The sequence below is a fragment of the Echinops telfairi genome, unplaced genomic scaffold (genome assembly GCF_000313985.2).
Source record: "Echinops telfairi isolate 266 unplaced genomic scaffold, ASM31398v2 ScPeMD7_2010;HRSCAF=2546, whole genome shotgun sequence".
In the NCBI taxonomy this organism is placed as follows: domain Eukaryota; kingdom Metazoa; phylum Chordata; class Mammalia; order Afrosoricida; family Tenrecidae; genus Echinops; species Echinops telfairi.
The window spans coordinates 13,492,037-13,510,869 of record NW_022105908.1 but is presented as its reverse complement, the minus strand read 5'-3'; positions in this window follow the sequence as shown (position 1 = coordinate 13,510,869).

Below are 18,833 nucleotides of genomic sequence, written 5' to 3'. Positions count from 1 at the left end.
TAGATGGCTGCTTGTTTATCTTCAAGCCTTTAAGACCCCAGACGCTATATCTTTTGATAGCCAGGCACCAAGAAAAGATATTCTTATCTCAATACAACACTATGAGAATTCAGGATTTTTTAAAAGTTTATTTAATCTTTGCAAGGCATTTTCATATTTTACAATATGTCACATTCTTTCCTATTCCTTTCCACCCATATATAGCCTTCTTTAAAAAAAAAAGTTTACCAATTTCCACAGATTTCTTCTTCCATATGAAATTTAGAATGTTTTATCAATATCCCCAAACCCCCCCAAATAAAATATGTATATGATATTAATTAGAATGAAATAAAGGCACTAAATGAATTGGGAAAAAGTAAAACCTTTACAATTTGGAATATAGCTTTATATTCCTAGAAAATGTTTTTTCCCTTTTAACATGATTTAAAGAATATACTGATAACTTTTCTTTTGAAATACTGTATATTATGTATAGATTTTCATATAAGGGGTCTCTTTACCCCAGCATTCATTTTTCTTGGTGCCATAGCAAATAGGTACAAATGTTGCTGTTAGGGGACAATGAGCCATTTCTGACCCACAAGGACCTTATGCACAACAGAATGAATCACTGGGTGGTCTTGTACCATCCTTACCAGTGTTCCTATGTCTGAGCCCATTGTTACAGCCACTGTGTCAATCTCCTTGAGGGTCTTACTTTTTGGGGCTGTCCCTCTACTTTACCAAGCAAGACGTCCTTCTCCAGGGACTCATGTCAAAGCATGTCAGACAAAGTCTTGCCATCCTTGGCTTTAAGGAATACTCTGGCTGTACTTCTTCCAAGACAGATTTATTTGTTCTTCTGGAAGCCCATGGTACTTTCATTCTTCTCCAGCAACACAATTCAAATGCATGGATTCTTCTTCTGTCTTCCTTAACCAATGTCTAACTTATGCATGGGGCAACTGAAAATGGCTTGAATCAGGTACACCTTAGTCCTCAAAGTAACATCCGTGCTTTTCAATACTCTAAAAAGGTCTTGCGCAGCAGATTTACCTACTCCAGCCTGTCTTTTGATCTCTTTACTGATGCTTCCATGAGCATTGATTTATTTTCTTACAATGCAGGAAGCTAAAAGTCTGAATTCAGGCCTGGTCCTGAGGGACGGGCAATCCTTGGAGGTAGCCTAAGGGAGCAAAGCTGTTTGCTCCTTAGGCAAATGGGACAGAACTACAGCCTCCCATGATTCATGGTCCCTGGAAATGCTGACGATTCAACCACATGAGCTGATGAAGCAATGCTGGCTGTCTCTTTGCCTGAGATAAAGTGGACACTTTATCTCTCATTCCCTGGCAAGCTATAGAAGCACAGCTGTCTGCAAACATCAGTTATTTCATGTTCCCAACTGTGTCCTCCCCTTTTCTCCATGAACATCTTGGCTGATGTGCTAATGCGTCTTTGTATACCCTCAAATAATTGTAAACTGTCCGTTTGTGTAAACCTGTCACGTGTTGCAAGCGACGTGCAGGGAGTGTACTGAAACTTGCATTGAATACAATTCAGGACCCTGAAGTGTCTATGCTGCAGGGTCCCCTGCACCCCAACCTTTGTTGGTTATCTTTTCTCTCATCTATAAGCTTTCTATTTGCAGATCGTGCCCCTCTCAAATCCATTCGATTAGCCCTAGAAGTTCTTGTTTTCCTTAGTGTCTACCTTCCAGTAGTGTGTGTGTCTCTGTCTATTCTGCTTCCCTTATAATTCAGAAGTGTTTAAGTTTGACTCAACCCATTCTGGTATGAACCTATTTCTGTAGAGGAACCATACCAATAGGAACAGACTGGGAAAAACAAATTCTTCCAGTAATACACTTGTCTTGGTCTTGTTTGTGTGCCTTCGAAAAGAAGTCTAATCGCAATAGTAGCTTCATATGGTGTGTTAGTCTGGATACTTTAGAGAAACAAATCCACAGAAACTCATATGTGTAAGAGAGAATTTTATATAAAGAGTAAGTGTACATCAAGAAAACATCCCAAGCCATTGTTGCCCAAGCCCACAAGTCCAACATCAACCAATATGTCCAATGCCAATCCACAAAGTCCTCCTCCATCTCACAAAGCACACGCAATGACACTGACTGTAGGAGGAAAGCCGAATCAGTGAATGTGTAAACATCTCAACGCTGGCAGGGGTTTCCACATGGCTGCTCCAGCACCCAGGGCTGCATCCGGGTAGGTCCATGTGGCTTCTCCTCAGGGATGTCTTGCAGGAAATGAGCCTTGCCAGCTGAGGCAGGGAATTGGCTAAGGCAGTTGCACCCTAGTCCAACCATCAAAAAGCAAGAGACCTGAGAATTAGAAAGGCGAGGCTCACCGAGCCATTTATCTCTCTGCCCTTCACTTAGCCCCACATGTGTTTATCAGCCAGGTTGGCACAATAAACTTCAACTATTTCATAGGGGATCTACTAAGCCAGTTACATTCAATGCAGATAAGTCAGTTCGTGGGATTATGAGAACTGTATATTAATATTCAAAGGGATAGAGTTTTTTGAAAAGCATGGATGATCACTGAGGTTCACTGTGAAGGAGGTTTAAGAAAACTGAACATTGTATTGGTGAGAAAAAGACCGGAAATGTTGTACCAACGATAGGGTGATTGTTTTTCAGGATTCCAAGTGGCTAATCTTTTTTTTTTTTTCTTAAGTCATTTTATTGGGAGCTATGGTAGTTATATAATCCAATGTATCCATTCTCCTATTATTCTGTTATTCATTCCCCTCGAGTGGGGTAATACATTCATCATTGCTATCAACTCTTCCCCCCCATCTCTTCCTGTATCCTCAGGGAATCATTACTTCCATTACTATTTCTAAAGGGTTTATTTATCTTGGATTTCATGCATCAAACAACCTTAATTATACAAAAGAACATACACGGGTCTCACACGATTAATGAGGTGAAAATAAGACCATAATAGTAAGGGAAGGAAATGTAAAAGGACTGGAGCAGAGGTTCTCAACCTTCCTAATGCCGCGATCCTTTAATACAGTTCCTCATCTGGTGGTGACCCCCAACCATAAAATTATTTTCGTTGCTACTTCATAACTGTAATTTTGCTACTGTTATGAATTGGACAACCCCTGTGGAAGGGTCATTCAACCCCCAAAGGGGTCATTCAACCCCCAAGGGGTCTGGACTAGAGGCTATTGATGTGTTTTATCAGTGCTATCCTGCAACCTGAATATATCATCCCTTCCATGTGGCTCTTCTGTGATGGACCATCTAATTATCTTACATTTTGTCTATGTTCCTTCATGTCAATCTGAGCTTGAGTTTGAATATCTGATACTTATTCCCGTCAATACCTCATGAATACCAAGGCTGGGGTGCATCTTCATGTGGGCTTTGTTGTTTCCCTGCTAGATCTCCACTTATTTAACTTTAAGCCTTTAAGACCCCAGACTTTAATAGCTGGGCACCGTCAGCTGTCTTCACCACATTTGCTCATACACCTATTTTGTTTTCAGCAATAGTGTCAGGAAGATGAGTATCATATAGTGCCACATTATTCTAACAAACTGTTCTTCTACCGAGGTAAGATTTAAGTAGCGGCCCAAAGCCCAGCTGCTTCCTTCTGTATATATATTTTTATTTACATATATACATATCTATCTATATATTTACATATATACCTATCTCAATTTATACCTACATATATAATTTTTACTTTCTTGCTATTTCATATGTACCCATCGTTCACCTATGCTATTTCATATGTACCCATCGTACATATGCTGTATCATATGTACCCATCGTTCACCTCGGGAATTCCTCTCAGATATGTTTTAATTGATCAGACACTATCAGGATCACTACCTCCTCCTCAACATTAATTTTAGATCCCTTGCTATTCTCATTATTTGCTTATCATTCCCCTCCTCCCACCTGCTCCTCTCCCCCAACCCCCCAAACTTCGGTCCCAATGCCGTCTCCTTGGGATTGATTATCCTGCCTATCTTATATAGATAGACACCAAAAAAGAAAGAAGAGAGAGAATGAAAAGTGCCCATGTAAATAGTTCCAAGTCTAATTATTATCCTGAGCCTGTGTTGATGAGTATCCCTCTGTTAAATAGTGAACCGGCTCTGATAAAATCCATCAGTCCATCCCCCTTTTCTTTAGGGGATCCATCTTCCAGAACCCACTTAACTAACAGCACTTATACCCTTTTAGTCCTCAGCTTTTTTGTCCAAGGGGTGCACCTTCTACAAGACCCCACTTCTCTTCCTACAGTCAAGGATGGAGTGCCAAGAGCTTCGCCTGACTCAGATGTTTACTATCGAGATTCCTCAGGGACTTTGTGTCTTTGCTCCCACTGTTCATCTGTTTTACTCCCCTCTTGGTTTGTCCCCATGTGTGCTGGTCATCCTGGCTGCTCTCCCTGAGCTGTATCTTCAGTGTTGTTCTCTGTGGTGCTATCATCTAGGAAGGAGACCTTATGTCTCTAGCTGGGCTGGCCCTGCAATCCTCTCTGTGGATGAGCTGCTTCGAGCAGGAACGTTGCCCTCAACGATTGCCACACTGGAATGAGGTCTACTTTCTCTCCCCCTTTCCTGTGGAGACATCTACATACCTTCCCCAAGGGGCTTATCTTGATAGATTTATTGAAGGGCACAAGGTGATAGCCATTGCTTACTATGAGTATGTCGGAAGAAATTTGAACATGACATTCTTGTGATAAAGGCAGGAAAGTGATGCCATTTTTACCCCCCATCATGACATTGTGCCTGCTCATTCTTTGAAGCCACCAAGCTCTGTTCTATGACAATTACATTGGGAAACAAGAACCTATCCAACATTATCCAACGCATTGCCCTAATATTGCCCCTTCGGACTTCTTTTTGTTCCCAAACTCAAAGAACATTTTAAAAGAACCCCAGATGAGTCCCTTGAGAATGCTTGATTTTCAATCATGTAAATTGAAGAGTATAGAATTTTGGGAGAAGGATTATAAAGCTATCAACAATATCCACAGAAGTATATGGACTTACATGGAGGATATGTCCGATACAATAGCCTTGCATTCTGATGTCTTTGTGTAATAAGGAGGAGCTTTGCTGGTGTAGTGGTTATGCATTGGGCTGTAATGATCCACATGGCTGGCAGTTCCAAACCACCTGCATCTCTGAGGGAGAAAGACTGGGCTTTCTCCAGTTACATTACCATTATAGTTTCAGAAACTCAAAGGGGGTTGTTAGGAGTCAGCACTGACTCCATGGCAATAAGTTTGGTCTTTTGTGTAATAAACATTGTTGTGGTTTTTTTTAACAATGCTTTTTTACTTAGCCTCACATATAAATTCTCAGAGGTCATTTGCACAGTTCTTTATCAATCAGTCTTTCCTACCATCTTTTACTATAAGCAACAAGAAGAAATGACTCATCTTTAAGATTCCACTTACAGATTTTCTGAGCCAAATATCCAAGTTCATCCTTTATAAGCACTTCCTTCTAGAAAAATGTTCAAAGATAATTATGACCTTTTTTGCGACTCTATAACAAGATCATCTTTCTTCTAGTGTCTAATAACAGGCTTATCCTTTTCCTTTACAGTCTAGTTAGAGGCACATTCAATATTAACATTTCTAGTAACATTATGTTAATGGCAATAGAAGCTCATCTATAGGAATCCTCATTTTTTGTGTGTGTCAGAGTCTGAATGGCTATTAAAGTTCATAATTCTATTAATAATCTCTTCAAAAAAACCTATGCTCTTACTATCAATTTCCTCAAAATTCTTACATCCTCTATACATTAGCCAATTATAAATTATAGCCAATGTCTATATGTTAAGTGTTTGTTAGAGAGCACTCCTACCCTTGATACCTAATCGTGTCTGTTTCATAATTGCTTACAAAATAATACCACAAGTGGATGCTCTAAAGAATAGGAAATTATTTTTCACAGTTATTGAGACTAGAAGTCTGAATGATTCTGGGCATGGTTTTTTGTTTGTTTGTTTTTAAATCACTTTATTGGGGGCTCATACAACTCATTACAATCCATACATACATACATCCACACACAATCCATCCATACATACATTTGTTGCCATCATCATTCTCAAAACATTTGCTTTCTACTTGAGCCCTTAATATCAGCTCCTCATTTATCCCCCTCCCTCCCGCTACCCCCTCCCTCATGAACTCTTGATAATCTACAAATTATTATTATTTTGTCATATCTTACACTGTTTGACGTCTCCCTTCACCCACTTTTCTGTTGTCCATCCCCCAGGGAGGAGGTTATATGTAGATCCTTGTAATAGGGTCCCCTTTTGTACCCCACCTTCCCTCCACCCTCCCAGTATCACCACTATCACCACTGGTCCTGAAGAGATCATCTGTCTCGGATTTCCTGTGTTTCTAGTTCCTATCTGTACCAGTGTACTTCCTCTGATCTAGCCAGATTTGTAAAGTAGAATTAGGATCATGATAGTGGAGGAGGATGAAGCATTTAAGAACTAGAGGAAAGTTTTATGTTTCATCGTTGCTAAACTGTACCCTGACTGGTTTGTCTCCTCCCTGGGACACTTCGTAAAGGGGTGTCCAGTTGCATACAGATGAGCTTTGGGTCTCCACTGTGCACTCTTCCTCATTCTGAATGATGTTTTTTGTTTGTTTTGGGATGTCTGATACCTGATCCCTTCGACAACTTGTGGTCACACAGACTGGTGTGCTTCTTCCATGTGGACTTTATTGCTTCTGAGAGAGCTGGCCACTTGTTTACCTTCAAACCTTTAAGACCCTTGACGCTATATATTTTATTAGCTGGGCACCATCAGCTTTCTTCATCACATTTGCTTATGCACACATTTGTATTCAGTGATCGTGTCGGGAATGTGTGCATCATGGAATGCCAATTTAATAGAACAAAGTGTTCTTGCATTGAGTAAGTACTTGAGTGGAGGCCCAACGTCCATCTGCTGCCTTAATACTAAACCTATAAATATATGCATGTAGATCTATTTCCCCACCATCCTATATAAATATATTTACATATGTGCATACCTATATTTAGACCTCTATAACTGCCCTTTGCCTCCTAGTTCTTTCCTCTATTTCCTTTTACTTTCCTCCTGTCCCACTATCATACTCAGCCTTCATTTGGGTTTTAGTAATTTCTCTCGGTTACATAGCCCATAGAATCCCTACCAGGTCTGTCACATTCTCCTTGCCACTAATTTTGGATCACTTGCTACTCCCTTGTCCCTGGGCTGGTTAACACCACCTCCTTTCCCCCACTTCCCCCTCTCCCATGTCCCCCTGGAATCATCGGTGCTGTTGTTTTCTCCTCCAGACTGTTCATCCAGCCTATCTTATCTAGATAGATCGTCAGAGATAAAAATATGCACCAAAAAACAAGGCATAGCAAGACAAAGCGACAAAAGAGAACACAACGATGACGACAAAAATGAAAACCAATGACCCGGAAAAGAATAAATTAAAAAAGAAAAAGAAAAGTTTTTTTTGTTTGTTTTTTTTTCTTTTTTAACATTTTATTAGGGGCTCATACAACTGTTATCCCAATCCATACACACATCAATTGTGTAAAGCACATTTGTACATCGTTTCTCAAAACATTTAAAGAAAAGTTTTTTAAAAGAAAGAAAAACATTGTAAATAGATCAAGGTCTGAGTTTTGACCTCTGAGTGTCCTCCAGTCAAGTCCGATGGGGTGCCACTCTCTGGCCCCAAAGTCTATCCTTTGTACTTCCTCCGGAGCTCCCTGCTCTGCTCCCCCACATTGCTCTGCTGCACGCCTTTAGTGTTTGGCCTCTAAGTCACGGGGTCAGACCGGGCCAATCCCGACACTGAGTCTCCAGTGTTGTCCCCCATAGGGCCCTGGGCTAGCAAGGGGCGGCATGTCTCATAGTGGAATCAGCCATATGGGCCACTCTGTGCATTGGCTGTTCGGAGTGGGGATAGCGTCTTCCAGGTCTGGTGGGCCAGGATGTGCCCCACTCTCTCTTCCTCTCCGTTCATTTGCTCCCGTGTGCTAAGATCAGACATGTCTCTCTCCCTGAGCTGCAGCTTCAGGGCCCTCCTCTAAAGTAAATTCTTCTGGGGGGAGGGGCAGTTGTCCACCTACTAGTATGGGGACCGAGCCCGCAGGCCCTTCCACTGGCTCCTCTCTCCATGCCGGCACACCGCACTCGCATCCTGGAACACCGGATTTAAGTCTGGTCCCGCTTTCCCTGCGGAGACCCAAACAATACCCTCCCCTTGGGTGGGTCAGCGCTGGGCACGGTTTGAGAGAAAAGAGAAAAAAGAGAGGCTTTTTCTTGTTTGCGACCTCAGGAGTTCTTTAGAGCTCCTTGATGGCACTTGGTCTTCCTCCAAAGTATATTTCTCTGTCTTTCTGATCTTTTTATAAGAAAGAGGTTATTAAGTTTAGGGTACGCCCTATTATGACACCATCGTATTAGCATAACAAAGAAAAGTTTCATTTTAAACAAGATCATAGATGGCTAACATGGTAAGACATCTGTTTTGGGAAGCAGCTCCGCCCATAGCATGAGAGAACACATTATATTGTATATAGAACTAATTATTGGGTTTTTACAGCACAAAGTAAACATTTGTAACATTCATTACAATTAAGTTTTCACTTAAAGGTGGCCCTCCCCGACAAAAATATGGTATACATCTCAAACTCTTGGTTATTTTGTCTTTGATATGAGGAAGGCTTAATGTGGGGCGTGTCTTGGGTACATCTCCTTTAACCTGTAAAATTGACTGAACCCACGCGAAGCAGAGATGGAGGAAGAGAGAATTGTCAAGACACATGAAGGCTGTCCTTGAGCAGCTGCTCAGAAATACAAAGTCCGTCTTTCAGAGTCAAAAGACAGAGCCAGGTTACCCCTCAAGTTAGCGATCTGAATTGGGCATTCTAGTCCCTCAGCTAAGGAAAAATAGATTTCTGTTCGTTAACGTCACTCGGTTGTGATATTGTTTGTTATTTGCAGTAATATTTAGCATCCATGTAAGATGTGAAGAGTTTGACATCGGAATTGCAGGAAGGATTATTCACAACTTGTGATATGGGTATGATACAATCTTGCTTGTTGAAAGTAAAGACGACCTAAGGCCACCTGCTGATCAAGATGAAGGATTGCAGCTTTCAGTATGGATTGCAACTCAATGTAAAGAAAACGAAAACCCTCACAACCGGCCTATAGGTAACCTCGTGTTAAATGATGGAAAGATTGAAGATGGCAAGGGTTTTATCTTGCTTGGATCCTGAATCAATGCTCTTGGAAGCAGAAGTCAAGAGATCAAAAGATGTGTCGCGTTGGGTCAGTCTGCTGCCCAAGACTTCTTTAGAGTGTTGACAAACAAACATGTTACTTTGAGGACTAAGGTGCACCGGAGCCAAGTCATGTATTTTCACTGGTCTCATCTGCATGTGAAATTTGACTATTGAATAAGGAAAACTGAAGAATCGTGCTGATGCCTAATATCGAAAGTCCCTGAGACTGCCAAAAGAACAAACAAATCTGTCTTGGAAGTTCAGTCAGAGTGCTCCAGGCTCTGTCTTACCTGCTTTGGACACGGTATCAGGAGAGGCGGGAACCTGAGGAAGGACATCATGCTTGGTAAAGTGAAGGGGCAGTGAAACAGAGGAAGACCCTCAAGATTGGCACAGTAGCTGCAACAATGAGCTCAGGCATCAGAGCAATGGTGATGGTGCAGGACTAAGCAGTTCTGACCTACACAGGGTTAGTATGAGGAGGAACTGACGGGACAACGTGTAACAAGAGCAACAACCGATTTTGCTGTTTTCAGCCTCTGGTTTTGTCCTATTAACCAAAATCTACCAAATCCAGCAAAGTGGAAGTTTAATCACCTTCAAATGGAATCTCTCCTCTTTGCTTAAGTCTTTCCCCTCCCCCAAGAATTCCTATGACATGAATTTTGATAAATTTCATATTGAACCCGGTATCTCTGGAACTCTGTGCTACATTCTGTGCTACAGAGGAATTGTTGTTCCTACGTTAATTCTTGTTCAAAAGTATCACTTCCTTTGTGTTAAATTTGCTGTTTCAATTATTGGTTGAGCTTTCGCTACAATGATTTTGTTTTCCATTTTGTGGATTTTGCTTCACTTCTTTTTTAATATCCATTAACATTTTCACATCTGAATTTTAGTAATATAATTTCTTGGAAAAATTAATCGTTTTATTGGGGGGCTCTTACAAATCTTATAACAATCCACCATCCAGTTGTATTAAACACACTTGTACATATGTTGTCATCCACATTTCCAAAATATAATTTCTTAAAATATTGTAGTGATATTAGACATAAGAGTGTTCAACTTGTTATCTAAGCTGTTTCAAGGCTATATTATTACTGTGCATTGAATCTAATAATTCTATGTCTTGATGTTTAATATTTAGATTTATTTTTAATTGGGAGTTAGTCTCTGATTATATAATTTCTTATTTGAGAAACTTCTCTTTTTTTAAACAAATTCTATGGGAAGAAATATTTACCTTTTATTTTATTTTTTATACAGTTTCATTTATACATAATCCAAATGTCATACAATTTGATATTTAATCATATCAAGAAATGTTATGTAATTGTTATCATAATCAGTTTTAGATCATGTTCTCTTTTCTTGTACTCCTTTACCCTCAAACTCTCCTGCCATCCTCCCAAGGAACCATTAATATTATCCTGGAATTCATACACAGAAAAACATACAAAACAGAGAGTCTAAAGAGTGGACAACATTAGCAAAATAAAAGAGAAAAACTCCAGTTGGAAAGAGAACACAAAATATTAAAAACTAGAAAAACTTTAAAAATGGTTCAAAAGAGAGATTTTATCAAGGTGCTAGATTTTCACCTGGTTATATCTGTTATAATTCACTTTCCAATGGTTTACCTATGATAGAAGGTTCTTCATGTCCCTTGTCTATGTACAGAGGGTATACACATCTAAAAGTTCTATATGTTAAAAAAAAAAAAAGGAAAGGGCAATACATATGGAGCATCTTCCTTTATCATAGATTAATAATCTGTTCGACTACAAGTATTTTGTTATTTTGTGATGCTTCTGCCAATACCCCTAAGTAGATCACACCCCCAAAATCAGTGTTTACTTTATTTTCTACAGCATTAAGATATAAAATATCAACTACAAACTGAGATGATGCTTAAATTCATAGGAAATTTTCTTAGTTCCCCTTCCAGATAGAGACAAGAAGAACAAAATATTTCTTTGAGAAGGTCCACGATTCATTTTCTTCACCCTTCAATTTAGGATATAACTAAAATTCTCTGGATAATAGCTTTTATCTTAAAGTGCCTCATTTAAAAAGTTCCCACCTTCTGGATCAAAGTTTTTCCTTAATGTCCATCAAGGATCGGAACATGCAAAGTATCTAGGCTTTTCCACTTGAGCACTATTGACATTTCAAGATGGATAATTGTTTGTGGTGTGCAGCGGTCTTACGCATTGTCGGATAGTTAGCAAAGCCTGTGACCTCCACCCTGGCTCTGTTGGATGGCTAAGCACAAGGTTGGCAATTTAAACTCACCATCCATTCCTTGGAGAATGATGAGCCTCTCTGCTCTGATGAAGATCGACTGTGTCAGAAATCCTTTATAAAGTCCTAAAAGTTTGTGCTTCTGTTTCTTGGTGTGAGTAAGATAATGCCAATGTAAAGGTTTTATACATTGCATGATGATATTTGGTGGTGTGCACAAAATAGGCTACCTGAGCCCGGGCTTCTGGGTGCATTCTGAGGACCCAGGTCAGGTGCCTCAGACACTGATTCCTGCCTCTTTAAGGCACACAGCATGCTTCAGAGGCTGCATCAGTGAGATCCACTGAGGAAACTCCATTGAGCAAACCGGACTCTACCTCAGACACACGTATAACCAGAGGACTTTGTAGGAAAATGCATGGTGTCTGAGGAAGAGGCAGCCAGCTGTATCAAGACTGTGGAACTGTCGGTAGGCAGACAAATGATGGCCCTACGTGCTTTATTAAGATTCTGGCAAACCTGGAACTGACATTCTCAATGATTATTATTGTAAATTTCCCTGACAATTAACCCCCATTGTTTGTATAAATAGCGTCCAGCCATGAAAAGATTGATTCTGTACAAGTGAATAATTCACATACTGTGATATGGAGCACTTACATGGTATACGCTACCTTGGCCCAATCATCCTCTCTCAATAGGCCTTTAAACAAGGGCTAATCAAAGACAATATTAATGGAAAATGGTTATGCCACAGGGGGATGATCGATAAGACTATCTACCATCAATTAACCAGGATGTTTAGAAAGGGAGCCAAAGACGGATAAAAGCAAACAAACACATAGATCCAGGAATGGGTTTGGGGCTCCCACTAAATCCTAGCTCCAACTTAAGAACAATTAGTTCTTCCATCATGGCCCTGCTATGTACTTGCCCTCAGGAAGGGAACACAGAAGATGTGGGTGCTCTAGCAAAATATGGTGAAGAAATTAGATGGTGCCAGGCTATCAGATAAAATAGTGTCTGGGTTCTTAAAGGCTTGTCCCCAAAGAAGCAGCCATTTAAGTGAGATGTCCACTAAGGCCACATGCAAGATGTACACCAACATCAGTGACCAAAGGATTGTAAATCATATACTCTGAGGTCAAAGGAGGGATTAGTATCAAAGCCTAAATGGTGAGGCTCCAATTTGCAGAGGACTGTAGATGACAGTGGGAGCCTAAGATACATTTGTGGGAATTGCATAGGAAATAAGCCTCCGCTGATCTCCCTCTATCCGTACTCAGGGGTGGGAGGAAAGGGGTTAGCATACAGCGTTCAATGGAGAGATCAGGATAGAAGATCAAAGGGATAAACCTAACTTGAACATTTAAAATGCTGTCATTGATTCCCCCTCTGATGCATGCTGGACCTAATCTGCTTTTCAACACTTTCTGTATTGGGTTTTTGTTTTTGTTTTTTTGCTTGGTTCATGATAGGGTTTATATCAAACATGTTGTGCTATTGGGGGTCACCCTCTTGAACTTGTGTTACTTGTTTTTCTGTTTTTCAGTATATGAAACCAAGGATGGATGAACCTATAAAGACAGCAAGTAGAAAAGGATTTCAATGGGAGGAAGGGGAGGTACAATGGGGGAGGGGAGGGCAAGGTCAAAGGGAGCCGATGTCAAGAAGTTCAGGAGGGAGGGAAAAGAATGTTAGGAAACTGATGTAGTAGCAATTGTACAATACTGCTTGACGTGACTGAAATGTGCAATGATATGATATATGTAGTAACTGCCAATTAATAATTTTTTTAAAATATAGAGATGACATTTGTATATATATTTTAAACTAGAATAGTCTTTACAATGATAAGCTATCAGACAAATCATAGATGAAATTATGAAAAATGCAGAGGTTGGTCTTGTTTTTGCTTTCCCTCCCTAATTCACAGGGGCAAGTCAGAGATAGAATGTAAATGAAAAGGTTGATTCCAAATTCCAAGCACCAAGCTTTTCTGTCTCTGCCCAGCAGAGGGCTAGCTAGGTAAAAATCCACTCAAATACAACCCATATGCTACCTTTAAAGTTTCCTGGCATTAGCTGGGTCAGCCACAGAAACATAGGCTTTAAGTCTTTGTCTATTCCAATTCCTTTAAAAGATCACTGCTATTTTAGAATTCTGCTGTAAACCTATTTCAGTTACTTTGACATGATTCTGGCTTGTACCGCTAAAGTATTTCAGGATAATTATAGCAGCATCATACTCTGTTATTTGTCAGGAGGGAGAAAATACATCAGCCCATATCATTTTTCAGACTATTTGTAGATCAGGCAGTGACTGCAAGGAGGCAGCATGAATTATCTGCAAATTTCTTTGAATTATTCAGTACCTATCATGCATGATTCTAATTGTTTCAAAGGCATCTCAGTTAAAAATAAGTGGCTTTAGTGCGAAGATCCTGCCCGAGTTTTCAAAAACATGCAGCAAATTTATATCACCACTGAATTGTAGAAGAAAAGCCCATCTTTATTGACAATATGTTACACACACACACACACACACACACACACACACACACACGGAATGTGAAGGTGTTTGTACATACATAGGAGAGTAAGTCACAAAGCATTGCTTCTAGGATTTCAGTTCATGAATGCCCAACTTTCGTCCAAACGTGTGTCTCTACCCAGTGTGCAGCTGCAGACACGATTTCTCAGTATTTCACTTGCCTGAGTGTCAGTACATTCTCCAAACCAAGTTCACTGCCACCGAGGCGATTCCAACCCATGGAGACCCTCTAGGATTGAGAGGAACCGCCCCTATGGGTTTCTGAAACATTCCCTCTTTACAGGAGTAAAAGTGCCACCTTGCTCTCCTGGAGAGGCTGGTGTTTGGGAACTGCAGGTGGGTTTGAACTACTGACCTTGCCATTGGTATAGCGGTGCCTTAAGAAAAAGGTCTATTCCAAACAGAAGCTTCTTGGGGGATGTGCTGAGCCAGATAACTTCAAGGCAGAGAGGTCAGCTCTGAAGGTTAGGGTGATTATTTGGTTTTTTTGCAGGGGTGGGGAGGGTCGATCCAAAGGGTAATCTTGAGCGATTTTCTCAAAGAACTTAGACTGAGTGCTGGGGTTTATTAGGAAAAAGTGTTACGAAAAAAATTTTTAAAAATGCATTGTTAGGAAAAAGGACAAGTAAGTTGTGCCTACTTTTTTAAACATCTCGGCAAAGCACCTGCTCATGCTCTGAGGGCTGTCCTATGAGAATTTTATTATGAAACCTTGCCTTTCGGTCTTAATCTTGCCCCTTCAGACTTCTTTTTGTTCCCCAAACTCCAAATATATTAAGATAGAACACACACCATTTGAATCCCTCCAGGGAAGCAGTGCTGTCATTCTAATGTTACAATTTCAACATACTCTTACATTCACACACACACACACACACACACACACACTCACACACACACACACAAGGGTAAGTAAAAATTATTGCTACAAAGTTATAGAAAGCTATCAAAATGTGAAGCTATTTTTTTTCTCAACATAGCCTCCTTCACGTGTTTCCATCTCTAAACCTTCTCTGAAGAATTTCTGTATTCTTCCATTTACACCACCGCAAAATTATTAGAGTAACATTAAGATACCTTGGTATCAGTGTAAGCAGCAGGAGACTCAACGTCAGGACAACTGGGGAGATGGGCGGTACCCTGGGGCAAGGTGATGAAATGGGTAAGAGAAAGCTTTGAGCTCCCCCTAGAGGTTGGTTTCTGCAGGTGTTCTGTTTCTTGTAAACGTGGACCGTTAGGGGAAGGTTTCTTCTCTCTCTCTCCCTCTCATTCCACTCAATATAGGAATATCAGGGGCAGGGGAGAAGAAACCCTTTCCTCATAGTATTTAATTCCTTTAAATTGTCTCTTAAAGTCAATCTGGGAAAAAGAGCATATTCGACAAGACTTCTGAGAACTCATTAAGTTTACAGAAAACATGAAAATATCGGGTCATTACCTGAATAAATTCATCCATATTCGTACTGTCTATTAGGGTAAGCAGCTACCTAACTCATTTTCCTGTCTCTAACCATGTTAACTCTGTGTTCAGCCAGGATTACCAGCTCATCATATGAAATGTGCACCAGACAATAGCAGCTCATGCCGGTAATATCAAATGACAGACTTTTTTTGGTAATTACACAAAACTTTTAAAACTCTTCTTTATTAATTCAATAATCTAGGATCTTATTAACTCAATCATTTAGAGTAAGTCAATTATAATAAAGTGCTTATACCTCCTCTTGACAGCAAAATTGCCTTCAGTATGAAATCCTTAACATAAAGGAAGCATTCTTCCAACTGAACCAACAAGCAGCATCATGATGAAGGGGTGAAATATTTAAATTGTCCAGGATTCCATGGTACTTGGATCTACAATCCACATTCAAGAAATCAAACGATGGATTGCATCGGGCAAATCTGTTGCACAAGATCCCTTTGAAGTGTTAAAAGAAAAGCCATTACGTTGAGGACTAAGAGGTGCCTAACCCACATCATAGTATTTGCATTTGTCTCATCTGCATGCATAAGCTGGATGGTGAACAAGTAAGACTGAAGAAGAATGGATGGATCTGAATTATGGTTGAGGGAAGACTATTGAACATACCGTGGACTTTCAGAAAAACAAACAAATCTGTCTTGGAAGAAGTACAGCCCTGAGGAGAGAGAAAACTCCACTTTACTTGCTTTGGACTTGTGACCGGGAGGACAAGTGTTGGGAGAAGGGCATCTTGTTTAATAAAGTAGCTGGTCGTCAAAGGAAGAGAGAAGAATACTTACTCTCTATGAGATGGATTGGCACAGTAAGTTCAGGAATGGGCTCCGACCAGGCAATGATTTTCAGGACGACACCAGGCCAGGCAGTGCTTCATTGGGTCACTGAAGTGGAAACTTACTAGATGCCACTTTACAGCAATCATTGCCAAGTATTTAAGAAGCATCTTTCTCTTCTCATTTTCCTCCCACTCTCTCCAAGGCACAGGAGAGCTGATTCTGGTTGAGTTTCTACCTACATCACTGAAACGAATGTTGCTCCTTACTCTTTATCACTTTTTTTTAAATCGTTTTATTAGGGACTCATACGACTCTTATCACCATACATACATACATACATCAATTGTGTAAAGCACATTTGTACATTCATTGCCCTCGTCATTCTCAAAACATTTGCTCTCCACTTAAGCCCCTGGCATCAGGTCCTGACCCTTCCCGCTCCCCCCTCCCTCATGAACCATTGATAATTTATAAATTATTATTTTGTCATATCTTTCCCTGTCTGATGTCTCCCTTCACCCACTTTTCCGTTGTCCATCGCCCAGTGAGGAGGTCACATATAGTTCCTTGTAATCGGTTCCCTCTTTCCAACCCACTCTCCCTCCACCCTCTCAGTATGGCCACTCACACCACTGGTCCTGAAGGGACCATCCGCCCTGGATTCCCTGTGTTTCCAGTTGCTATCTGTACCAGTGTACATCCTCTGGTCTAGCCAGACTTGCAAGGTAGAATTCGGATCATGATAGTGGGGATGGGGGAGGAAGCATTTAGGAACTCTAGGAAAGTTGTATTTTTCATCGTTGCTACATTGCACCCTGACTGGCTTGTCTCCTCCCCAAGACCCCTCTGCAAGGGGATCTCCAGTGGCCTATGAATGGGCTTTGAGTCTCTATTCCGCACTCCCCCCATCATTCACTATGGTAAGATTCTTTGTTCTGATGATGCCTCACTTTACGAAGTTCCACAGGCAAAAGTAAGGATGATTTGGAATACCAAGATATCATCAACATTGTTAGACAATGTAATCAGGATTCCAAAATAAAATCTGAGAACTGAAGCATCTTGAAATGTGCAGCATAAATTTCACAATAAAGCAGGAATATCACCAGAGGAAACAGTGATAATACCAGGTCTGAATTTATTGCTGCATCCCACAGAGCATAGTGCTATCTGGGGAAATGGGGCAAGTTTTTTTGTTTTATTTCCAGCTTTTCAACGATTTATTCATTCATCCTAGTTGTCTAAAATCTACCTCCTGTGAACTAAGAGCAATTTGCATTAACAGCACATCCAGAAGTGTTCCTATTATCTACTGCAGTAACATACCACCCTGAAATGTGTGGCTGAAAGCAAGAACTTGTTATTTTCTCTCAGGAGTCTGCCCAGTTGACTGGACTCCGCTGGATGCTTTTATTTGAGGTATGTAATGATAGGGCTGCCAGCTGGTGACCAAGGCTAGCCATCCCACCACTAAACGGAATAGATGAAGAGGTGAGTTTTGATGTGCACTCACCTGATGTTTACCAGAATACTCATATGCAGCTATGTCACGTAGCTTGGACTTAGCACAACATTGCAGCTAGATTCCAAGAATACTCCTAAGAACAAACATAATAGGCCCAGGAAAAAGCTAGGAAGCCTTTTATTACCTCACTTTGGAAATACAACTATATCACATTTACTGCAGAGAATAAATAGAGCAAATAAAAAAAATAAGAAATTCCAGCTCTTGCTGTGAGGAGCAGTATGAAGTTAATGGGAGGGAGAAATGAAGGGAAGACATCTTTGCAGACCATCAATCCTAAGAGGTTAATTGAGGCTTTATGATGTCCCTGTCTTTAAATTGTATTTTACTGCTATTGTACAGTAACTGACTCTTTACCGTGAATATAAATCAAATACTCAAAATTTACAGTGATGACACTTCCAAATTCTCACGTATTTCTGGAATTTCCCTTACTCTCATTAACACTCCATCTATATTTTTAATATCATCCGATCTCTCTTTCAATTTTACCCAATATTCTTATTGACCCTCTTTTAGATTTTTGTCTTTGTAGCATTCTCATTGTAAATTAGGTGGATTATTTCCAAGAGACATCCTATAGTCTGTTCACCAAATTTATAACAGGCAAATCTGCAAATAATTTCATGCTATTGCATTCCTCAAACAGATGCCCAAGTTAGCACCTCTTTATTTCTCTAACCCAGCAGGATTCAATGGTTCCTTTACTTCCAGCCCATGCTAGGGGTGTAATAGATGAGGGGAAAAGGAGTTTTCAGAAACCTGTAAAGAATAATATATTCTCCCTCCTATTTGGTCTTCTCCCCCAAACTTTCTTTTTACTCAACCTTTAATTTCACGGACCTTGAATACATTTAGTTACTGAGTTAGTTAATTGTGCCAGCCTGGCCGATAATCACATGTGGGGCTGGTTGAAAGGCGGAGGGATAAATGGGTGGTGAAGCCTCGCCTTTCTGGTTCT